Consider the following 27,072-nt stretch of genomic DNA (forward strand, 5'->3'; position numbering starts at 1 on the left):
ATGCACTTGTATACTTTTGGAAATTGGGTGAGGTGAGCCGGTGACACCCGAGTCGGGCAGTTATTCCCCTAGTTTTTGTCCTTCAACCCCCCACCCCTCCTTCTCTTTGATGACCATTGTTGTCGATGATTTCATTGCAGGTTTTCGCCCACACCAACCACACATGTACTAAGCCCTGTATCGGGCACTATATGAGCACCAAGTAACGGCTCCTACATTTTGTGATTTCTATAGCCATGGTCTACACACGTACTCCTACACATGCTCATTGAGGCATATGCCATTTATAAATCAAACATATATTGTATAATTTTCCTAACTTAATGTGTTGTTTCATGTAACACTGACATATCTTTGGCAAATAGTGGTACTTAAATGTTAACCCCTTTGTTTATACTCCTGTTTGAAAAACAATAACCTGATTCAAACCAAAAAAATTAAGGGTATAGCTGCATCTGTCTCGCAGGCGGAACTTGACTCACATGTCCAGGCCCTCTGTATCTATCTGTTACATCTGCCAGATTATCAACCAGTGATCCTCGACCGCGCTCCCAGTGTGTTTCAGCGTTCCAGCAGCAGAAGATTCTGCCACCAGACACCCTCACCAGAGTTCACTACTTTCATATGAAAGAACGGTTGATGCAGGCAGCCAGACAGCTGGAACCAATAATGTTTTGAGGAGACGCCATAGACCAAGATATTTCTGCTCACACTATAGCCCGTCGCAAGGAGTTCAAAGAAGTCACCCAACATCTCCATACCCACAAGATCTCCTACCAGTGGGACTTTCCACTTAGCCTCCAAGTCAGCTTCCAGGAAAAGAGGATTGTCACCCGTACACCAATGGAGGAACGAGAAAATATGGGGATCCCTGTAGGAGAGTAGGATCTGCTTCTTATAGTTACCCCCACTTTTTGCTGCTGTTTCACTGTTTTCGACTTGGCTAGAATCCTGCTATCCAGGACCCCAGCCTAGCTGCTTTCTCTCTAAATTGATTGCATGTACTTTAGGTACACCACAGATTGGATTCTGGGGTACCCTTATAAGTCCCTAGTATATGGTATACTATATACCTAGGGCATAGGTACCCCAGAGGCCTCTCCGGGGCTGCAGACTCTGTAAGGTGGTGCATGCACCCATTACTTAGATATAGGTTCCCTATATTTATCCATATCACTGCACATATAAACCTATCAGTCACCCCTGTGGCAGGCCTTATCAATCCTGAAGGCAGGGTGCTGGGTTTTATGTGAGATGGTGCCCCTGCATGAGCAGAGCCCCTCTGCAGCTTTCGGAACTTATATTCCGGGGTTGTTGGTGATGCAGCCTACCATATACTCTTAAGTGCATTATAACCTTGCAGTAAATGCTAACTTTAAAACAGCTGCATGGAAACATGTTGTGTTTGGTGTCAAACACCTTGGAATCATACCTCCACGCCAATAACTGGTGTGGGAGGTATGATTCCACCCTAGTGGAGGGAGAAATATGAAAGCACCCGTACACCCGGTACCAACTTCACAGACCCTAGCATCACAAAATGGATGCTGCCAGCCACAGACACGAGTCTGCCCTCCTGCTGCTGGACAAAACTCCAGCAGAGGATGGCTGGACAATAGGTTTCCTGTCACAGGGAGGTGTGACCACCTCCCAGGCAGGCTTTAGTGTATTGGGGCTGGGTGGGTGCACTCTAAGAGTGCTTTGATGTCTGCACTGGGGGCACATTTGGTGTCCCTGTGCCTAGTCCAGCTCAAACCGGTTGCAGGGGCTATCAGCCCCTGCTCTGGAACGAAACTGGACAAAGGATATGGGTGTAGCCACCCCTCTGTCCTGACCCTCCCATAGGTGGGTCCCCAGAGTTTGTCCCACCCCTTCCTTGGGTATAAAGTAGGAACCCCTGGCTACAGGACTTTAGATTTACCTGGATGAAACTGTGCTACAGAAACCAAGTACTTCAACTATCTACACTACATTGGATTACTGAAGGATCTCCCTTGGAGTAAAGGAGTTACTCCCCTGCAACGCAGGCACCAAATACGCATCTGACAGGTTTGCATATTCGCAGCTCCTGACGGACTCCGAAGATTTTGCAACAGAGGAGGTGGGTTCTTAAGCTTCCCCGAGGCCGACCAGTGCTCTCAGCAAACCTGAGACCCGCAGCCCTCGTGGGGACTGTGCAACCCGTACCCCTGAACACTGTGCACATTTGCAGCAGCATATGCTTTTTAGAGATCCCTACTTGTAGTCCACACCCCGAGCAGTGATTCCACCGAAGATAACCGGCCTACCCTCCACGAGTGTTCCGTGGGCTGGTATTTTGTGATTCCTCTCGAGGTCCCTTCGCAATCCCTAATCCGTCGACCTGTGGGTCTCTGAGCTGAGAAGGGTACTTTAACTTTCTGTGGGCTTTCCTGGTTGCTCCAAAGGTGCCCTGACTCTCCATCGCTTGGGGAGTCCACAGGACCTTGCTGGTCCACACCAAAGCATCTTTTCTCTGACCGCATGGGTTGCAGTTGCCAAGGCTTGTTGGTCTCCAATACGGACATTGACCCCTCAGTACTCGACATTCTTCGTGGGAGAGCTCGCCTGCGGAATTTGGTTGTCGTCGACGTCTCCTGGTCCCCGTGGCTGCAGAGTCAAGCTTCACCTCTTCGCACTTGAAACACCCGTAATCGGTGGGCATACGTCTACCGAGCCCCTGGTCACACTGAAGTGACCCAGACTCTGTCCCCTCTGCTTTCAGGTTCTTCTCAGCTCTGATCCAGGCTTGGATCACACTGGACACTTCTCATCTTCCCGACAGCAGCATTTGCAGCATCACGCCATTGAAAGCGATGAAGATTCCTGACATCATTTGACACCTATGCACCCGGCGTCCCTGGGTTAGGTAACACGAGTACTCCGGTGCTCATGATAAAGCCGGATTCTTATCTACCTTACCATCACAAAGAATCCTCTCTGGTCGTTAGGATCTTTTTATCTGCTAAATAGTGTAGAGGGGAGGAAATTCAATTTTTAGTACATAATCAACAAAATCAAATCTTAACTCCAAAGGACCACTGACTCCGAATCTCACATTTTAGGGATTTATTACAAAGCAAAAAATAAATGCACATACAAACACCTCAGCATGAGGTTAAGAAAATAAATGGGCACTAATTCAAAAAATATCATGCGCAGGAGTCTCATTCGACTCAGAATAAGAAGAATAGTCAGCTCCAATAACATCAGACAAGCGATAATCACTCCAATCTCTACATTAGAATTCATTAACCTAAAAAGGAAGCCAGTTAGTCTATCCCTACTCTATCTCTAAGGTGACATCCCTACTTAGCATTATCCCAGGCAAGAGTAAAAAGGTGTCAGAAGTGAAGACTTCCTTAGGAATTCACTCACTTAGTCAGAGCTCGCTAAACCTCAACTGCTCAACCCACGGGGCACTGTCCCTAATTCAAAATCCCAAAAACAAAGAACACGCCCTCCGGCACACCTCTTCAACTAGGTCTTCTTCCATTACTTTTCCAGTGAAACTTGTCTCCCTTCCAACTACGGTTTACTCGTCCTTGGTTCCCAGGCACCTTCTCTGCCGAAAGTATCATCCCTACATTCCAGTATACTTCCATATTGGCTTCTCGTACCATCCTAACTCCTAGAACAAAGGGTTAGTCTCTCTAACGAGCTAAGTGTCCTTGCACCTGCAACAGAAACATGTGAACGAGAAACTTTCCACTTCTCTGAGATTTTCTAACGTCCTGAAACCCAAAGCCTTACCAAGGGAAATCATTTTTGGCCTACAATATTTAGCTCACATAAGAAATGAACAGGCCTTTCTCTTTAAACACACACACTTCGAAAATCACACTATAAGCATTAACGTCTTTACACTTTATATATGAATAAGCAACCTACATGTGCAGACTTTAATATGGTGCATGGTTAAACCTAATGCATCACAGTACATGAAAACCAATCATTATGCGTTATACATTTGCAGTGAACTACGAAATTGCTCTTTATGAAAGGCATGGTTACATTTCTAATCACACATTACTATGAGTCATTTAACATATGTGGGTGCGGACTAACAGTGATTATGGTGCACCCCTACAATTTGCAGAATAACGTGGCACTCTATCAGTTCCCCTCTTTGATGACTAGTGTCATCACACCATTACACAATTCCCTTGGAGAAAGAACCAACCTAAACAGTACTTGTTGCCATCCTCCCCCGTTGGAGTCTCTCTCTATTCTTAAGGTTCTGATATTGACTGTCCTGCAGTCTGGCCATTCGCCTTTCACTCGCTCTGAGAGCTCTCTCAACTCTGTTTCCCCTATACCACTTATAAGCTCTGATGAATCCCCACAAACAAACCACACAAACCACAACAATGATAAGTGGTTTTAACACAAAGCCAAGGAACCCCTTCCCTAAGCTAACAAACCAACTTCCCACATGACCAAATCCTTTACCAATCTTTTCCCACACACCCTCTTCGGTCAAATCCTCTATCTCATGATGGATCGTGGTAATGTTACTTATATATTTGTAACGAAAAAGCAACCAACAGCAGACCAAGGTCAAGCACTTAAGTTCAAATATTTATGCAAATTTAGAGTGAGTGCAACGTCTTCCAGCATCTGCTGTTGAAAGATGCTATTTAAACATGAGAGTTCATAAGGAAAAAAAGGGGGAAGGTGCACTTCATCACTTATATATTTCTCCAGATCCTTGCTGTTATCTGGGATATACGTACAGCATTCCTGAACTTTCAATAATTTACAGACTCCGCCCTCTTTTGCTATTAATACATCTAAAGCAAGTCGGTTCTGCAAAACCATTATCCTTATCAATAACATCTCTCCATCCACAAGTAACAGTGACTTTGCTGTATTCATCGACAACTCATCAACCACAGTCGCCAATCTTCTGATCTTCACATCGTTCAAAACCACACCCAAATTTGGTATCATTGCTCCAAAAATATCTCCAATCACTGCTCCTGCATTCTAGGCTCTCTTCATTCTCAAATGCTGTCCATTCTCCAAAAGCTCCAAATCCTCTGCATGGTAAACTTCAGAAAAATGATTCCCAAATAGCACGTACCATACCAATTCGCAGGCATCCTGACATAGGCGTTCTTTCCACACACAAAATACACAGTTGGAATCACTTGTACAGAGCCTTGCAAAAAGTTCTTAGCAGAATCTTCCATGGTGAAAACATGGTCACACGTACTCTGTCCCTCCGGAACCTTTTCATAATAAGTCTGATAACGTCTCACACACAACTTTCCTCTCTGCTCCTTGTCCAATGGTATAGGACCATAAATCCCTTTGACTCTATGTAACCTTTCTTCATCAGTCCAATCTACTGGTCTGTCTCCTGTATCTCGAGTCTGTGTTAATTTTCTATATCTAACTTCTACCTGATCTACGAATTTCCTCTCTACATCTGACAATGAACAGGTCAAATGATGCCGATGAGAATAAGCCGTATCCAATCCCAAAGACGGTATAAAATACTTCCGAAGTCTGTCTTCTGACTTATAATAATCATACTTATTCAAATGCTTGTAAGCTGGGACCTCAGGAATCACTGCATTGTAATTGGAAAAGAAATACTCAAACTGACCTCTTTCATAAAAGATACTGAGCAACAAACTACAAGAAATTCCATACGTCAGTGGAAGATGATGATATCTAATACCCTCGTCCACTGAGGCAGGTAACTACATGCACACGTAACAGTCTCTCGCATCCATCGCATCCACCGCATCCACATACTCATATAGTAGCTTCGCATACACATTAAGCTTAAAATCACCTCTAGACAAATCTATGTGAAATCTATGACTCTCTTTGATTAGTGAAGCTCTTTCAGCTTCTATGGTGACCTCCTTTTGGCTAGGAGTGGTAGGTGTAGGTGTCCCCTGTACCTCTGCTTCTTGTTCATGCGAAACAATATATGAAGCTACAACTATAATGATTATAGAGACTATCACTCCACCTACAAATGTACCTACTACTAATTTGGATCTACGATGAGTATTTCCAGCATCCATGATCTCACAAAGTTCTCAAAGTTCTTGGTTACAGCAGCAAACAATTAAGTGTCTCTTTTCTCCTCCAGATGTCGCTTGCTAACCAGTTCGAACAACACTTCAAGAGCTGGAAATCCCTTTGTAATTTCAATTCCTTATTTACACAGTCCACAAAAAGACTTCCGTAGCCCTCTTTCATCGACGTTTATTCTTCTTCCACTCGGGCCTAGGTTATCTTCTTTATAGACCTTTATTTACAACAAAGTTCACTTTCAGTCCAAAATAAGATCAGCTCCCTGAATCTCTAAAACATGCAGCAAAAGTTCAAGACGAAGCCACACTAATTCCTGGCGCGGTGGCACATAACCAAATGTTGGAAAAACCAGTCTCTCCAGGATTAGATCACAAATTCTGCTTAGATGTGGAGGATTCGGAATAGTGAGAGTCAGTATTCCTTCAATCTCCACTCCTGGGACCAACAGCAACACATCAACTTTCAAGTTCGGAAACTCACTGACCAACATCAAGGACCTCAGCCTCCCCGAGCTCACCACTCCTGGCATCAGTCACAGCGTATGTTCCCTCTGGTAAGGCATATCTTTGACACGGCACTCTTGTTCTCCTGGATCTTCTCAGACCACCTCCAGCTTGCTCTTTGTCACTCTGTTCAGATTCAGACGTTTCAGAAACTGGGGCAAGATCTCTTTCAGGTGCCAACCTCAGGTTCAGCCGCCTATGGCTCACGGTCCAAACCTCTTCTGCTCTCGTGGCACTTCTGCTCTCCCTCTGGGTACCCTGTGCACTACTTCCTTCTTCGGCTAGATTTGACTCTACTCCTCCCACAGCAATACTTTCTTTGTCCGAGTCAAATTCAGGGCTTTGATTGACACAACCCCTTTCAGCTCGATCCAGTGCACAACCAACTGCGTCAGCAACCCTCATAGCTTGACTTGCCCTCTCAGATGGCCCTGCCACCTCAGCTGGATTTTCATTCACAAGAGGGGCTGTTTCTTCCAAGGCTGCTGGAACTCTGCGGGTATGGGAGGCATACACCCAGTTTGGCAACCCTCCACACTTCACTGCCATGTTCGTGACCAGTATTACCTGGTACGGGCCACGCCAACGAACATCCAGGCAACTCTTCCTCACGTGTTTGCGAACAAGCACCCAGTCTCCCGGACACAGGTCGTGGCACAGGTCACTTGAGGCTGGAACAGTTGTTGATTGCACCTGCTGAGACACAGAACGGACTACATCAGCCAGTCCCTTGCAGTAATCGAGAATTAAGTCATCAGTGATGCTAATTAGAGCAGTCGCAGGTATGGCTGGCAGTCGCATTGCCCTCCCCATCAGGATCTCTTGTGGTGATAAACCAGTCCTCCTATCTGGAACACTGCGCAAACTCATAAGTACCAAGGGCAGTGCATCAGGCCATTTCAAAGATGTCGAAGTGCACACTTTTGCCATCCGTGCTTTAAAAGTCCCATTAACCTGCTCCACAATCCCAGAAGCCTCTGGCCGGTAGCTGCAATGTAACCTCTGATTCACATTCAAGGTAGCACAGACCAATTTCATGATCTCACTGTGGAAATGTGTCCCTCTATCTGATTCCAAAGAGGTCGGGAAACCGAACCTCGCGATAAGCTCCCTCAACAAAAGCTTAGCTGCAGTGAGTGTGTCACATCTACGTGTTGGGTAAGCCTCCACCCACGTTGAGAAAACACATACCACAACTAAGATGTACCTCGGTCCATTACACTTTGGCATCTCAATGAAATCCAACTGCATTCTATTGAAAGGCCCTCCTGACCTTCCAATGTGACTCAAAGTTACAGCAGTCTTCTTTCCTGCATTTATCTGTTGACACGTGACACACCTCTGGCATACAGCTTCAGCAACCGCACAAAACTTCGGATTGTACCATGAACACTCGCACCATTGCGTCCCTGCCAAGATGTACGGCACCATGTATCAATCTTGCCATTGGGCTCAACAAACTTTCCGGCAACACACCTCGACCATCACTCGAGACCCACACATCCACGTCTCCTTTCTCACATCCTGACCTTATCCAGCCATCTCGTTCTTGGTCAGTAACCTCATCCTGCAAGCGCTTTAGTTCCTCCCAAGTGTCTGCCATGGCTAACATCATGCTGAGCTTGGTTCTTTCTTGGCTTTCTCCAGTGTAACCTCCTGTAAATATGCATCCTTGTTCTGCGCAGAAACGGGCAACCTCATCTGCATAGTTATTACCCAATAAAACAAAATCAGTCCCTCTCCCATGAGCAGAACATTTGATAACCGCAATTTCCTTGGGACACTGTAATGCTTCCAGCAATTGTCTCACGTATTCCCCATTTCTGATGGGCGGACCTGAAGATGTCATGAAACCTCTCTGTGACCATACCTGCCCGAAGTCATGGACCACACCAAACCCGTACTGACTGTCAGTGTAGATTGTTATCCAAATCTGATCAGCAGCCAAACAGGCACGGGTCAAAGCAAAATTTCAGCTTCCCTTTCGGAGTGTACTCCCTCTAAACAAGCAGCTTTAATAACTCCAGTGATGGTACATACAGCAAACGCTGTTTTTAATCGACCAACATTGTCCCTCAAGCATGAACAATCCACAAAGAAAATGTCATCAGGATTGGGGACTGGTTCATCAACAATGTCTGGTCTCGGTTTGGTGCATAGTTCAGTCACATCGAGACAGTCATGGAGCTCACAATCTTCATCATCTGCATTTGGAATGGGCATCAATGTCGCAGGATTCAAAACAGAACACCTCTTCAAAGTCACATTTTCTGCCTCAAGTATAACTTGCTCTTAGCGTGTTAATCTGTTATTTGTGAGGTGCTGTGTTTTAGTCCTCGTCATCAACAGTTCAACAGAGTGTGGCTCATAAACTGTAGGTGGATGTCCCATGACAATACTCTCACACCTTTCAATACTGACACCTGTTGTAGCAACGGATTTCAGACATTCGGGCAACGCAGAAGCTACTGGATCTAAAGTAGCAGAAAAGTAGGCAACTGGTCTATGGATACCTCCATGATTCTGAGTCAAAACTGACAATGCGCAACCTTCTCTCTCGCAACAGAACATCGAGAAAGCCTTGTTGTAATCAGGCATTCCCAAAGCTGGAGCACGACACATAGCCTCTCTCAGCCTTAAAAACAACATTAAACAGTTGTTGTCCCATGGTACCGGATCACTCACATTCTTGTGCGTCAGCCGCTGTAAAGGCTTCGCTTCAAAGGAGAAGTTGGGAATCCACTGGCGACAATAGCCAACCATCACCAGGAACATCCTAACCTCTCCCTGTGTGGTAGGCACAGGCATGTTCATAATTGCCTCAATGCGATCTGGTGACACCTTCCTCTTGCCCTTCTCAATTCTGTGACCCTAATACTGCACTTCACTCAGGCAGTACTGCAATTTGTTTGGGGACACTTTATGTCCATTCTCTGCCAAATGAATCAGTAAAGCGATGGTATCAATCCTGCAAGCGTCTTCTGTTTCTGAGGCAATGAGCATGTCATCGATGTAATCCACCAGAACGGAGTTCTATGACAACACGAGACTCTCAAGATTCTTCTTCAAGATCTGATTAAAGATCGATGGACTCTCTGTGTACCCCTGAGGGATTGTAGGGAAGTGGCTCTGTATATACTGTTCCCAAATAGGTACAGTGTGTACAGAGTCCACAGTCCCCAGAGGTTTGGCAGAGGTTAAAGTTAGATATAACCTTACTCTCTAAAGTGGTAGCTTGGTCGAGCAATAAGGCAGTATCAGAGGACAGTGTAAAGCATTTGTTGTACACACTCAGTCAGCAAATGGTCCCACACACTCAAGAACTGAACTCTAGGCCAATGGTTTGTATATAAAATTATATGGTTGTTTTATTTTAGAACCAACAATAGATATCAAAATATACTTTCTCAGAATGAGATGCTTTAGTTAAATACTTTGCAAAAGGCAATTGACTTTTGAATGGAATAGTTACAGTTTGTTGCAATAGGCAACACAATTTCAAACACAATAATACATTGAGCTCAATGGGAATTTTAAGTTAAATGCAATTGATTACTTTTAGGATTACTTTTCTAACTCCAGGACTGGATCCTAGATTCAGTCCTGGGACAGTTCTTGGAACCAAGGGAGTAAATACGTTTTAGTTACTGTTGTGATTTTCAAGCAATATTTTAGTATTTTAAAGTTGACACTTAGAAACTTTTTCTACTCAAATTACCAATGTTATCCTATGGGAGGAAATTCACTTAGCAGGTAAGTGGGGTTATGGTTACTTTTTCGGGTTTAGTGTTGGATCCTGGATCCAGCACTAGTATACCACCTGTAAGCAGTTGATAGAATGCGTTTAGGTTATACAGGTGATTTTTAACGAATATTTGTAAGTTTGCAAAATCGACACAAAATAAATTTCACAGAATACAGTCAATGGTTTCCTATAGGAGAAAGTTCAAGTTACCGGTAAAGTATGTTCTCGTTACTTTTGTAATCCAGTGCTGGGCTCCTAGGCTCAGTACTGGGACATCTATCTAAAACAGGTAAGTAATTACGTTTTCACAGTTGGTACGATTGTTAAAGAATATTTGTAGTTTGCAAAAATCGACAAGAAATTTCACAGAAAATCAGTCAATGGTTTCCTAAGGAAGAAAATTGAATTAGCGGTAAGTATGGTTTGTAATTACTTTTCAGGGTCAGTGCTGGGCACCAAGATCCAGCACTGGGATCTCTCCTAATAGCAGGTGAGTATTTCCGTTTTCGTTACTCGGTTGATTTTAGGTGAATATTTTAAAGTTTAGAAACTCCACACTTAGAAGAAATTTCAAGTGAAACCAGCCAATGTTACCCTATGGATGAAAAGTGAGTTATCCGCTTTTGGGTAAGTACTCGACTGGCAGAGTTAAGGTTCTGGGCATAGACTCAGGGGTTTCCCAGGGTCAGGTAAGTACAGTTGTTACACCCTCAGCGGCACAGGGGCAGCTGGGTGCAGAGTGAGTTAGGCCCAATGTTATCCTATGGAAGGCAGGGGGCCCTTGGTTGGTGGCTGCTGGCTAGCAGGCCACGCGTCTGTGGGAGCTGGGCTCCTGGTCACTTGCTCAGGGCAAATGGGGAAGTAGATAGGAGTAGAGGTTGCACTGCCAGGGGCACTCGGGCGGCTGGGTGCAGGGTGCTTTTGAGCCATCGGGCGTTCAATGGATTGCAATGGAGAAGCTCAAGAACGAACAAAGGCTGCAAGCTCGGGGACGAAGATTCTTCAGGTGCGACCACCACTTCGAGAGGTAAGTTGGGTAGTTGGAGGATAGGTAGGTATCCAGGAGTTAGGCACAGGGGGTCGCAGGGCGCCGGGTGCAGGGGTGCCTTTTGGTGTCGGGAAATCTTACCCTCTGTTGATCGCGGTTGGGGGGAGTCCCTGGTTCTGAGGCTGCCGGCGTCGTCAGGAGCGTCGAGGTGGGTCCTTGGGTGCCTGATTCGGGATCACAGTTGCCGGGGGGACGTCCCATAGGGCATAAGGTAAGCCTCAATTTTGTAGTATATGCAGAAGCGTATCTCATAATGTTAAATATTGGTTGTGTACTCTGTGTAACAATACGATACACCTTCCTTAAGATTAAATGCACAGGATTTCTTACGGCTCCAAATTAACGGGCGTGAGAACTTCTTATATATTGAGCAGCATCGGAAAATAATCTGTATTCACCAGTCAGCAGTACAGTGGGGAATCGATACGTAAGCCGATGCGTGGCAGGATCTGCATAGCATGATAACCGGCAGCAATACTTCTGCATGTACCACAAATTGAGGCTTACCTTATGCCCTATGTGACTGGATTTTTATAACATACACACCCCTATGGGTATTTTCCCAATAGAACAAGATAGGAGTCGCGGAACGAAACGCGTTGGCTGTGTGCCAGTTTTTAAATCCATTGAATAAAGGGAAACAGTCATGGAATAATTCTTTACGTTGCCTGCAGTGACTTCGGAATGAGTGCACCTTCCAACTTTCTTTTTGTACATTCAGCATTTCAGCAAAAAGTGGGGACATACCATGTAAGAAAGATGGCACTTTCTCACAGGGATACGACACCACGTTAACACACGATTTTCCAGCCAGAAAGCAAAAAGAAATTTGCTCTCCTCATGGAGTGGAATCGAGAAGAATGCTTGACACAGATCAATCACTGTAAACCACTCAGCTTCACATGGAATCTGAAATAGAATCACAGATGGATTCTGTACCACTGGACAGCATGGAACAACTATCGTGTTGACCTTTCGCAGGTCCTGCACGATCCTGAATTTCCCACTCGGTTTCTGTAATCCCATGATAGGTGAATTACATGGGCTACCCATGATCTCCTTCAGAATTCCCTGCTTGATCATAGACTCAATTACAGGCTTGATCCCTGCAATAGTGTCAGGTGACAAATTGTACTGGGGCGTCGTAGGAAATTCCACATTCTGCTTGACCTGAATCTTCACTGGCTCTACACTTTTGATCAACACAATCTCTTCTCCAGTGAAGTCCCACACCTCATGTGACACTGAATCTCTCAAGTTAAGTGGAAGTTCCTCCACTGTCAGTGCTGGGTACATTTCTATGCACAAGTGCTGATTTGCAACTTTAAAGGTCGCATCATCATCCTTCGTCTGTACTTCAACTCCCTTCGGTGTGCAGTAGATGGTACAATTTAATTTGCACAACAGATCTCTTCCTAACAGGCAAACTGAACTCAAGTCACGCACCACAAACTGGTGTCGATCTCGGAAAGTTCCTATTCTCACATGAATTGGCTCTGTCAGTGGACTGGTCATTTTCTTGTTTGCTACTCCAACAACTTGGATCGACTGTCCCAAGAGGGGTAGGTTAGGGACTACTGCGGATCTCACAGTAGACCGGGTAGCACCAGTGTCAACCAAGAAGGTGGTAGGGTGACCATCAACATCTACTTCTACAAATGGTCCCCTCTAGTCTACCTCCAAGACTGCTCCAAGTGTGCAGTCTTCCTCCCCTCTCAGGCACCGTCATGCCAACGGGTCTGGGCTGAACTCCTCATACCCTTCGAACAAGGGCATCTGTTGATAAGTCTGAGTTCCTTGCTGAACATATTGAACCCTAGGTGGCTGGGGAATTTGTACCTGCAGACTGAACGTCCCCCCTTTCATCGACCTTGGTCTAGTCACTGTAGGGACTGCCTCAGGTACAGGTATCTGAACTATCTCTACTTCCTGTTGCACTTGGTTAATCGGATTCAAGGGGCACTCGCGCGTCCAATGTCCAATCTGGTGACAAAGATGACACGCAGTGGTCTTCTTCAATGTCACCACATCCACTCCTGTCTTGGGATCAACTGACTTTGGTCTTCCCTGACCTTGGGACATTCTGGTTTTCTACTTGGTTATTTCCCTTTCTCCTTCCTAACATCCCTCTGCTAGGCTGAACTTGAGCCGTTTGCATCTGGACAAGCATCAATTTGTCTTTCAACTTTCTATTCTTTGAATCTACCTCATCACTGCAGTATCATTCGTACCACAGGATCTCATCCACAGGCTTGTTCTGCCAACAGATCAGATGTTGCTGTATCATGAGACTAACTTCTGGTCTCAAACCCAACACATACTTCGAAACAAACTGTCCCATGTCTTTTGAATCTAAGGTATCTAATCCACTGTACTGTTTGAAGGCCTGCAAAAGGCGTTCATAGTACTCGTGCACCGTCTCTTTTGTTTCTTGGACTGTCCGATCTATCTTAACCCAATCAATATTCTGAGGCGAAATTTTCAATTTTAACCACGTGATCACTTGCTCAAACTTTTCATAACTATGGGTGACGGGCCATTCGTGATAGGATTCCTTTCTGGCTCTGAAGTCGGCCAATCAACAGCAATCTTACATGCAGACCATAAGTCCCCTGGAACCATGATGTCGAACAAAGTGTTCAAATCAATCCACAACACTTTTGAGATCTTGACAAAGCGATCAAACTGCTTTTACCACTCTACAGGCATCTCCCTCAGCCGAGGGAAATGATTTGTAAATGCAGCCAAATCACCCCTATGTCATGCCTCGAGAACGGACGGGTGCGAAGGTCCAGTATATAAGGACTTGAAACGCGGACGAACGCGCTTAGCGTTCTAGCTCCAAGCCCTGTTTCCGTCTTTGGCTCCCATTGCCTGACTTCCGTTTTGTGATTTACTGTTTCCTGTCCCGGAGGCTCCGTAGTCCGGTATAGTTGTGCTAGCGAGTATAGTGAAAGTCTCAGCGGCAGTGTTGTGGGCGTTTGCGACGCCGTTGCAGTTCGTTCGCTTTTACTTTGAGCTGCATGGTTCCTGGTGTCTCAAGAGTCTCATCTCCCTGTTTCGCCGCTCCCACGAATTTCCTGCTGCACCGCGGATCCACTCACATCCCCGTCATCTGAGTGAGTGTGTCTGCGCCAATCCTTCGTTTCCGTATAAACCTTTGCCTAGCTCCTTGTTTGGTGGTCTTTGTCTGCTCTTAGGCAGCACCCCTACCTTCCCCTTTTTCTGGTTTACGTTAGTAAGTTAGTCCTTCACCCTCCCTATACTTGTGGGTCCTGTTTAGGGGTGGTTTGTTGCGTGTTGAAGTGGATTTGGATGCGCTCGTTCTTCCGCGCTGTATCCTGGTAGTCTACTGCTAGCATGGTTCTGTCGCCCCATGGGCAGAAGGGATATCTAGCGTGAACCACCGTGCCACAATCTCTTCAGCGACAGAAGAAAACGGTAACAGCGCTGTGCGCTGCTTAATTTTGTTCTCATCTGGACAGTAAAGAGGGGGGCGTAATTTGTGATGTTTCTTTCCTAGGATTACGTATAACCATTGAAGTGCAACACTAGCCACACCACAACTCCACCCTTCTCAGGAGAACCCTTCCAAAGAACCTGTGAGTTTAGCATAGTGGGAAGAGGGAAAATGCATACATTTAGGAAGAGTTAGTAATAACCCTCTGTTGCTTGTGATATAGAATGTTCCAGAGTGAAGCCATCAACTAATCCTGTTCCACATTCGAAGTACCTGAACTTTGCGGAGTATTGCCCAATCCTGTTCCACATCCGAAGTACCTGTACTTTGGTAGGCAATAATACAGAATGTACTTCCTTTAGACATGAAGGGGCTGTATGTTGTTCATGGTTAACCCACTCTTTATATTACAGCGGAGTATTGCCATCTCTCGAAGTCCTCTTCAACCATCCATTCAACCATCCATTCAACCATCCATAAACCGGACCCCCTTCTTCCCTTGTTTTGTTTCCCTGTTTTCCCCTGGTGTGTCATCCGAAACTCTAGTGTTTGATAGAGTCGGAGAACCACAGGGGAAGATTGAGGCATACTCTACTGGTTCCTGACGCTCCTGCAGAAAGCTCTCAGATTCATTACACCCTACTCCAAGGCACATGCACATACCCTCCATTCTGTACCTCTCGTAAAGTGAAATTCCCTATGCCTACCGTCCCTCCACCTGGAGTTGGCGTCTCTCCTCCTATCTTTTTGGAATTCTTCTTCTTGGACCATCTTTCCTCCCATTTATCAAGCATGATCCATGCACGCATCGCTATAATCAAATCTCTGATGTGTGTTCTCATCCCTATGACCCTTTTCTCTTCCAGTTCTTTAGTCACCATATTGCAACCTATGGTTTCCCTGCAATGCCTTCATTTTAGACAGATCCACCTCATACTTCTTAGCCAGTTCTGTCAGTTTCTCATGTGCAGCTCTTGCCTTGTTAGTCACATCCTTCGCTACAAAGCGTAACTCATCTTGTTCATAAATGTCAACCTTTTCAAGAGGCAAATTTCCATTTATGATTTCGTCTACCTCTGCTTTCAATCTCACTACATCTAACATCCTCGCTTTCATGGCGCACTTCAATTTTTCTCGACAAGCTCCACCATTCCATTCATCGTACTCGCAGCTCTGATCTCGAGATCTACTCTCTTCGGTTATGTTCCTAGAGACTGGTCGGTTTCGTGAATTATCCTGCTCATCATTCCCTGCGGTTCTCTCACTCTGATTCCTCGCAGGCGGTACCCACATTCTCAAATCTGATCTTGACTCGGCCAGAGACCTTGGTCTTATCAGTCTCACATCCACCTGTCCCCTAGAGGAGTCTGCGGTGGCTGGTGGCGTACTCCATTCTGTAGGTCTCTGAGCCTGTTCCATCTCTCTAACTGTCCCGTTTCCCTTGATCCAGCAGCTGACTGTGCTAGACTACCAACTCTTTTGTGGTCTGGGTTGTAGACTGAAACAATGGGTCCAATGGTAACCAGTACTTTTAACGCATCCGGTAACCTCACACCTCTCGCATCCTCGGTACTCGCTGCATACTGAATTCTCACGTCCTCCGTTCCTGTCGAGATTTTCCCTACTACTCTCACATCTGACTGAGTCTGTAGTCCACTAGTCCCTTCCACTGGAGCTGACTTTCCTTCGTAGGAATCTGAATTGAACGGAGGCGGTCTTTCCGACAACAAGCTGTCATCCGTATCACTATCATCCTCATCTACGCTCTTTGCCTTCGCACTGTCTGTTTTCTATAATAGTGGGTACAACCTATCCCCCTCAATTGTTTCTACTGTCCACCTCTTCTCTAGCGCATCCCACCTCGCATCCTGGAATGCCCTGATTGACTTCTTCACTCTTTTTTGACTTCTGTCTCTTTTCCTGTCATACGCTGCTCTGATCCATGCATGTAATGCCTCAAACTGGGTTGGTCTAGGCAGAGGTCGCAAAGAAGACATTACAGATTTCAACTGATACAACACATTCAACCTGAAAGTACCATATCGTGGGAAAATCAGTTCTCCCTCACCAAGAGTCATTTTATGCCAGTTTTCAAGCCAAATTATAATTGCAATCCCACATTCTTTGCAATATAATGCACTGGAGTATCCTAGGGAGAGGCTTCTTCTCCCCCTCGAGTAACCATATGTTTGTCACCTCTACACAATTCTCGGAAAACCTTAAAACATTTCATGATGAACAAATTTTTGATTGCGCACAAAGTTTTCGTTCACTTCCTGATGTCAATCCACCAATAGCAGCTTGACTCACACCAACCGACCTATCGCAGCGCGACACCTTCTGACGTCACACTTCCTCCGCTCGCAGCAGTTCCCCTCCTTCACAATTCGTGTCTCACTCTTGCATTCATCCCAATCACTCTTTGAAGTAATTAGCTGTCCACGAAACGACCGGACAATCACTTCTCTGACTGCCTTTGACAGTCTCTCGAAATTGTTGACCTCAAACCTTGCAACTGTCTGTCTGCGAAATGACCGGACAATCGCTTAAACTGATAGGCTTCAAACGCTCAATGTTCCACATACAACAACCCACACACGCACTCACGCATTCGCTCCCCCTATCTCGGTCTGGGTAATCGATGACGTCTCACGATTCACTTTCACTGGTCAACAAAATCTACCTTGGGTGTCTTCTACACCAAAACTTCTCAGACTACTCGTCGAGTTTAAGAATCCCCGGGCTGCGCGCGCTCACAGCCTGATCTCACAATCACTCAACTCTCATTCCAACTCTGCAAGACATCACACAATCATATCAACACCGCAACCTACAAAACATCACCGTATTCATACTCACTCCACCACGAACTGCTGCTTTCCGCCACCCTGCTACTCTCCGTCAGTCTCCATCAACTGCCCTCGTCTGCTGCTCACCATCCGATGGGTCACCATCACTCGAATTCTATGGGCCTCTAGAGTCTCTTATCTTGATCTAGATCTCCCCTCACTATCAGAGATAACCAACCTTAATCTGCTACCAACTGATAATGCCGGATTCTTATCTACCTTACCATCACCAAGAATCCTCTCTGGTCGCCAGGATCTTTTTATCTGCTAAATAGTGTAGAGGGGAGGAAATTCAATTTTTAGTACATAATCAACAAAATCAAATCTTAACTCCAAAGGTCCACTGACTCCGAATCTCACATTTTAGGGATTTATTACAAAGCCAAAAATAAATGCACATACAAACACCTCAGCATGAGGTTAAGAAAATAAATGGGCACTAATTCAAAAAATATCCTGCGCAGGAGTCTCATTCGACTCAGAATAAGAAGAATAGTCAGCTCCAATAACATCAGACAAGCGATAATCACTCCAATCTCTACATTAGAATTCATTTACCTAAAAAGGAAGCCAGTTAGTCTCCCTACTCTATCTCTAAGGTGACATCCCTACTTAGCATTATCCCAGGCAAGAGTAAAAACGTGTCAGAAGTGAAGACTTCCTTAGGAATGCACTCACTTAGTCAGAGCTCGCTCTAAGATGCTCCTTCTAGCTCCCCATCTAAACCTCAACTGCTCAACCCACGGGGCACTGTCCCTAATTCAAAATCCCAAAAACGTAGAACACGCCCTCCAGCACACCTCTTCAACCAAGTCTTCTTCCAGTACTTTTCCAGTGAAACTTGTCTCCCTTCCAACAACGGTTTACTCGTCCTTGGGTCCCAGGCACCTTTTCTGCCGAAAGTATCATCCCTTCTCGTACCATCCTAACTCCTAGAACAAAGGGTTGGTCTCTCTAACGAGCTAAGTGTCTTTGCACCTGCAACAGAAACATGGGAACGAGAAACCTTCCACTTCTCTGAGATTTTCTAACGTCCTGAAACCCAAAGCCTTACCAAGGGAAATAATTTTCGGCCTACAATATTTTGCTAACATAAGAAATGAACAGGCCTTTCTCTTTAAACGTATATGAGATCAGGCCTTGACACAATTTAAACACACACACTTCGAAAATCTCACTATTAGCATTAACATCATTACACTTTATATGTGAATTTTTTAAACAAATAGGAAGAGGGTGAAGGCTATAGTACCGCACCTGACAAATGAATAGTGTTTTTAATATGTAATTCTATAGTGCAACGAACCGAGGAACACTTCCCTCTGAGCTCCTCAAACAGGAACAAGTCCTATCATAAACATAGATACAACAGGGTTCAGCACTATTAAAAGAGAGTCCACTATATTGAAAGGAATGTCCAAGACGTAGATATAATTTTCCAAAAGAAATTATTTTCTTTATTTCATACTTTCACAGGCATGGAGTATCACAGCCTCAATAACATGAGAAAGCCATAGCCGACGCGTTTCGTCTCTTATAAAGAGACTTCTTCAGGGCTATTGGAAAAACATACAAAATATAATTTAATTCCCAAAACGCTAACATGTATACAAATATAAAGTCAAAATATTTAAAAATCATGAGTCTGGCAGAAAATGTTACTGAATATATGCCATATATAATAAATGGCCAGTGATAAGTTCACATTTTAAGAAAAAGGGCCTATATAACAGAAAAGTATATACATTATTATATACATGCATATCAATCTATATTTACCTCACCATATATATATTAAATGCAGCGTTCAAGAAAAACACATCGTATAAACGTTATATCTCTATAGTAATTCATATTATATCATTCAAAATACAACATCATAAAACCAATGTTGGTTATACAAATACATTGACAGCAAAACTCATGATGCGAGAATTTTTAAGGAATTCCAAAGAAAGAGAGCAAAACCTAAAACCAACACATTATAATATATATTTCCAAACGATACTGCAACTTCAAAATGTTGCCTGGGATACATCTGTTAGCTCTGCTAAATGAGAGCATTATTAATGGTCCCTGAGCTGATTACAAAGAGCCATATCCCACATTAAATACACAAATATTTTTATAGCTGCTTAATATCATAAACACAAAACATCAATAGATATCTAATAACCTATTATTTCTGAAACAGGCATGATGCGCAAAATCTTAATTTGTCGTAAACGCATCTCACTAACTTTCATTATACGTTAGAAAAGATTGGCCATATAAAACTCACCAAAGAAAAAGTCGAAGTAGCCTATTTCATTGAGTTTCTTCGGTCAAAGAACAATTAGTTTGTCTAGGTGAGGACATATATAAACCTCCGTTCTGTAATATTTAATACCTATTAGAAGATTATAAAAATAAGATATATTGATAATAATCAAATTAATGACTACTTGGGGAAGATAAGAAGTGAGCATCATATGCAGATATTGAATTATGAAAAACAACTCAGATGGTCTCGAGTGTTGCGTACACACGAGGCAATGCTTATTAAGAAAGAAGACTGCCCTGAAAAGATGAAGCGTAAGCATAGTAGTCATATTTAAAAAGTAAATTCAGCAAGCAGCCAAAGCAGTCAGAAATATTGCACACGCACCATGTGACACTTCTTGAATCATTACTGTAAATCTATGCTCTTGAGAATAAAGGATGAAATGAACTCATGTAAATTAGACCATAATACCCTACTTGCTAATAAGGAAATCAGACTACCAATCGATATGCAAGAAAAGAGTGTTATATCCTAAGTAAACTCACCCAAACGGCATAATAGCCCGTGTCTATAGCTCTTTTCAGTCTCGGTAGATAAACCGGACACTTAGGCAATAGCGTTTTGAAACCCCCCGCTCCATAATATGCAACACCTGTCAAAAGATGTAAATGAAAATCAACGACAGCCAAGAAACATGGAAAGCGCAAATAAACACGGCGGCCATCTTAAGATGACAGGATATAGACTAAAATCCATTGGTGACCGTTAAGATAACATCACCCAGTGATATATGTCACTATAATCTAACAAAAAAGCAAAATAAATGTATTAATCTTGTGCATGCTTAGGAACCCATAAATAATATGGTTTAAAAAGTATAAAGATAGTCATGTTCGGCATCAAACATCCCCTAAACAATAAACACCTTGGTATCATGGCCAGAGTATTATATCTCAAATAACCTCACCCAGACGGCATGGTAGCCCGTGTCTCTTGGTCTCTTCAATCTCGGGTAGTGAACCGAGCATCTGAACGTTAGCGTATTTAAAACCCCACCGTTCCGTAATGAGCAACACCTATCAAAAGATGAAAATCAACAATGGCCTTGAGCGCGGAAATCACAAGTAAACGCGGCGGCCATCTTAAAACGACAGGATATTCATTCATATACATTGTTGTACACTCCGATAGCATCACCCAATAGTGCGAATCGCATCGAACAAAGGCAAAGCAAGAATATATAGATCCTGAGCGCATTTGAGAACCTTTTCATACATTGAACAAATGAATAAAATAGTTCACAATGTGGGTCAAGTTCACTATAGAATTATAAATTAAAATCTCTGGTAGTAAACCGAGCACCTGAACGTTAGCGTATTTAAACCCCCCCGTTCCGTAATAAGCAGCACCTGTCAGAAGATGAAAATCAACGACGGCCTTGAGCGCGGAAATCACAAGTAAACGCGGCGGCCATCTTAAGACGACAGGATATACATTCATATGCATTGATATACACTCAGATAGCATCACCCGATAATGCGAATCGCATCGAACAAAGGCAAAGTAAGAATATATAAATCTTGTGCACATTAGAGAACCTTTTCATACATTGAACAAGTGAATAAAATAGTTCACAATGTGGGTCAAGTTCGACTAACAAATACCACCTATACAATAGGCGCCCTAGATTATCATGGCTAAATTTGAACGGCACACAGAGAGTAAATCTACTATAAAATTGGCAAAGCCCATATTAAAGGGTAAATAAACACAGTATGGACCATCCTCTGCTCATAAACATTAAGAATACATCACCAGCATTCAAGACATAAAGTTACATATCAAAAGCTTCAAGTATGAAGCACAAATATCTCAATATTGCATGACCTCATAAATTTTAATGAGACCAATGAATTGTATGGTTCACAAAATACCTCGTAGGTCTAGATACAAGTCTAACACGCCACCATCACAACAAGCACCCTCAAATAGTGACAATCATCTTGAACGGTGCACATGGACAAAGAATGTATGGCAACGGATATGCAGCGCAAGTATCTCAATATTCCATGCGCATAGATATTAATACGACCAATCATACTGGCATTGAAAACATGTCCTGTTGTTCCACAGTGAGACTTGTGAGGGGTCTAACCTCTCGCAATAGACGAAGTATATGAAGATCATTTCTGAATGGCGGGTCTTGTAAAAGAGAAGGACATAGAATCATCCAATGTCTCACTAATTATCTGCAGAGATCACTATAGATAGTATGACAGGATGGATTGTAATTAGAACAACATTTCTTATATTCATATACAGCATGCAATATATCACTAAGTTCCGATGGTAAATATCAAAGCAATCTCACAATGTGTGGTACATTCTATGTGCTACTCCCATCAATGAAGTAACATCATCAGCATCTTAATTTCATCACAAAAAATGATGTAATTAATCATTAATATTAAGTCCAAACTTATTTGACCTAAGACGGCAAATCCAGGATGCCTCACGCTGTCTAAGTAGCAATTCTCTATTGCCTCCTCTCTCTGGCATCTTAACATGATCAATGCCACAGAAGGTGATGTTCTTATCATTTGGATGGTCATGAGTGCCGTTCAAATTTAGCCATGATAATCTAGGGTGCCTATTGTATAGGTGGTATTTGTTAGTCGAACTTGACCCACATTGTGAACTATTTTATTCACTTGTTCAATGTATGAAAAGGTTCTCCAATGTGCACAAGATTTATATATTCTTACTTTGCCTTTGTTCGATGCGATTCGCATTATCGGGTGATGCTATCTGAGTGTATATCAATGCATATGAATGTATATCCTGTCGTCTTAAGATGGCCGCCGCGTTTACTTGTGATTTCCGCGCTCAAGGCCGTCGTTGATTTTCATCTTCTGACAGGTGCTGCTTATTACGGAACGGGGGGGTTTAAATACGCTAACGTTCAGGAGCTCGGTTTATTACCAGAGATTTTAATTTGTAATTCTATAGGGAACTTGACCCACATTGTGAACTATTTTATTCATTTGTTCAATGTATGAAAAGGTTCTCAAATGCGCTCAGGATCTATATATTCTTGCTTTGCCTTTGTTCGATGCGAATCGCACTATCGGGTGATGCTATCGGAGTGTACAACAATGTATATGAATGTATATCCTGTCATTTTAAGATGGCCGCCGCGTTTACTTGTGATTTCCGCGCTCAAGGCCGTCGTTGATTTTCATCTTTTGACAGGTGTTGCTCATTACGGAACGGTGGGGGTTTAAATACGCTAACGTTCAGATGCTCGGTTCACTACCCGAGATTGAAGAGACCAAGAGACCATGCCGTCTGGGTGAGGTTATTTGAGATATAATACTCTGGCCATGAAACCAAGGTGTTTATTCTTTAGGGGATTTTTGATGCCGAACATGACTATCTTTATACTTTTTGAACCATATTATTTATGGGTTCCTAAGCATGCACAAGATTAATATATTTATGTTGCTTTTTCGTTCGATTATAGTGACATATATCACTGGGTGATGTTATCTTAATGGTCACCAATGGATATTAGACTATATCCTGTCATCTTAAGATGGCCGCCTTGTTTATTTGAGGCTTTCCATGTTTCTTGGCTGTCGTTGATTTTCATTTATATCTTTTGACAGTTGTTGCATATTATGGAGCGGGGGGTTTAAAAACGCTATTGCCTAAGTGTCCGGTTTATCTACAGAGACTGAAAAGAGCTAGAGACACGGGCTATTATGCCATTTGGGTGAGTTTACTTAGGATATAACACTCTTTTCTTGCATATCGATTGGTAGTCTGATTTCCTTATTAGCAAGTAGGGTGTTATGGTCTAATTTACATGAGTTAATTTCATCCTTTATTCTCAAGAGCATAGATTTACAGTAATGATTCAAGAAGTGTCACATGGTGCGTGTGCAATATTTCTGACTGCTTTGGCTGGTTGCTGAATTTACTTTTTAAATATGACTACTATGCTTACGCTTCATCTTTTCAGGGCAGTCTTCTTTCTTAATAAGCATTGCCTCGTGTGTACGCAACACTCGAGACCATCTGAGTTGTTTTTCATAATTCAATATCTGCATATGATGCTCACTTCTTATCTTCCACAAGTAGTCAATAATTTGATTATTATCAAAATATCTTATTTTTATAATCTTCTGATAGGTATTAAATATTACAGAACGGAGGTTTATATATGTCCTCACCTAGACAAACGAATTGTTCTTTGACCAAAGAAACTCAATGAAATAGGCTACTTCAACTTTTTCTTTGGTGAGTTTTATATGGCCAATTACATTCTTTTCTAACGTATAATGAAAGTTGGTGAGATGCGTTTACGACAAATTAAGATTAAGCAGCTATAAAAATATTTGTGTATTTTATGTGGGATATGGCTCTTTGTAATCAGCTCAGGGACCATTAATAATGCTCTCATTTAGCAGAGCTAACAGATGTATCCCAGGCAACATTTTGAAGTTGCAGTATCGTTTGGAAATATACATTATAATGTGTTGGTTTTAGGTTTTGCTCTCTTTCTTTGGAATTCCTTAAAAATTCTCGCATCATGAGTTTTGCTGTTAATGTATTTGTATAACCGACATTGGTTTTATGATGTTGTATTTTGAATGATATAATATGAATTACTATAGAGATATAATGTTTATACGATGTGTTTTTCTTGAACACTGCATTTAATGTATATATGGTGAGGTAAATATAGATTGATGTGCATTTAATATGTATATAATAATGTATATACTTTTCTGTTATATAGGCCCTTTTTCTTAAAATGTGAACTTATCACTGGCCATTTATTATATATGGCATATATTCAGTAACATTTTCTGCCAGACTCATGGTTTTTAAATGTTTTGACTTTGTATTTGTATACATGTTAGTGTTTTGGGAATTAAATTATATTTTGTATGTTTTTCCAATAGCCCTGAAGAAGTCTCTTTATAAGAGACGAAACGCGTCGGCTATGGCTTTCTCATGTTATTGAGGCTGTGATACTCCATGCCTGTGAAAGTATGAAATAAAGAAAAGAATTTCTTTTGGAAAAATATATCTACGTCTTGGACATTCCTTCCAATATAGTGGACTCTCTTTTAATAGTGCTGAACCCTGTTGTATCTACACTTCATATATGAATAAGCAACCTACATGTGCAGACTTTAATATGGTGCACGGTTAAACCTAGTGCATCACATTACATGAAAAACAATCATTATGCATTGACTAAAATACATTTGCAGTGAACTACGAAATTGCTCTTCATGAAAGGCATGGTTACATTTCTAATCACACATTACTATGAGTCATTTAACATATGTGGGTGCGGACTAACAGTGAATATGGTGCACTCCTACAATTTTCAGAATAACGTGGCGCTCTATCACCCACATGGGTGCTGGCCTTAAAACCTTCTAAGTCTGAAAGGGTTTGCTCAAAGTCCTCTCCTAAGTGTCCTTAGCTTTAAAATTCCAGCCGCGACTTTCCCATTGGATTGTACGGAGCTCGCGGCTGTGTTCTCACACTGCACGCGTCCCCCGTGGGTCCCCTGAGTCACTACCTTGGGTGGTTCCTTGGGGTCCCAGCCATTCTACGTGCTCTAGGCACTGTGTCTAGTCAAGTCGTGGTTGTTCTACCACTTTCTTAATATATGGTTTGGTCTCCCCTTGGGGCCCACTGTGTATTGTGCTATTTACTGTCGTTCAAGTGTGTTAATATTGTGTACCCTGTTCTCTAATCTCATAAAGAGGTTAGTAGAGAGTGTTTAGTAATAAATACATATATTTTATATATATACCTTGTGTGGTTCTCCTTCATTTGGTCAATCAGGAGGTTATAATCTGGTAAACCAAGCTGCTTTACATTCCTTCGAGACTTAGCCTGAAGGCTGCTCTCCATAGCTACCACTAGGATAGCTTTCAATAAAGGTTGTCTTTAACCTAATCATCAATAAGGGTCGTTTGGACTGGTACAGGGTGCCCACTTCAACTAGTGGACAGCATATACCAGGCCAACTTCTCACATTGGTGTGCAGCGGTTGGGATTCAAGCTTGCTATTGCTTTACCAGATAATCTTATTGAGTGAATAACTGAAAACCACTATAGGTGCATAGATATATATAATCAAGACTAGAATAAAGTAGGTTCTACTGAACTTAAAGTTGGGTAAGCTAAGGGTTTAGCACACCCTTTCTCCAACTCAAGAGAGTTTAGTAGTTCCCACTAAGTTAGGTAGGTTCAACACCACACAACAGTAGTTGCTAGGGCAGAAGCCAGTGGGGCTCTGACCACTAAGTACGACCATATCGCAATCCAAGAATTGAAGAGTATGTGTACAGCTAGGAAACTGAATACAGGGGAAAACCCCAGAACTCAACGCTTCATATAGGCTTTGCTTTAAGATGACCTCAGAAAGACCCCAGAGTCTGATGAGACAGGCAAGTTGGGTGGGACGGCAGAAGAGGAAAGGCCAGGAAGTGAAAACATCCAGGACCTAGACTCTGATGCTGACCAGGAGGATCAAGATGATTCTAACCTGGGCAATCCAATTCTTCCTGAAGGTGAGGGCGAAGGCCTCAGTGGCCCTCTCTTTACCCCACCTAGAAGGGTTAACAGTTTACCAAGAAGATCCAGATCTCCTTCTCAGGAATCTAATCATTCTGGTATTTCTGTAGGGATCTCTATTTCTCATAGGACATCTTCTCATAAAAGGGAGTCCTCTTATGAGAAGAAGTGCCAACTGCTTGAGTTTGAGAGAGCTAAGCTCAGAATCAAGAGCTTCTGAAAGCTTCTAAAAAGTTGGGGCTAGAGCCCCATGGTGGCAGAAACAGTGTCCCTAGAGGTAGAGAACATACACATGACCATGGGAACCTGAACAAGATTGTCCCTCCGTACCAGAGTGGGGATGACATCCACAAATGGATAACTGCACTGGAGAGGGCCTGTAAAGTACAGAGGGTCCCTCAGGAGCAGTGGGCAGCAATCTTGTGGCTCTCCTTTGCAGAGGTAGAGACAAGCTCCTTACTGTTGGAGAAGAGGATGCTGATAATTATACAGTCTTGAAGAGTGCTCTGATTGATGGGTTTGG

Source organism: Triturus cristatus, chromosome 3_2 (genome assembly GCF_964204655.1).
Source record: "Triturus cristatus chromosome 3_2, aTriCri1.1, whole genome shotgun sequence".
Taxonomy (NCBI): domain Eukaryota; kingdom Metazoa; phylum Chordata; class Amphibia; order Caudata; family Salamandridae; genus Triturus; species Triturus cristatus.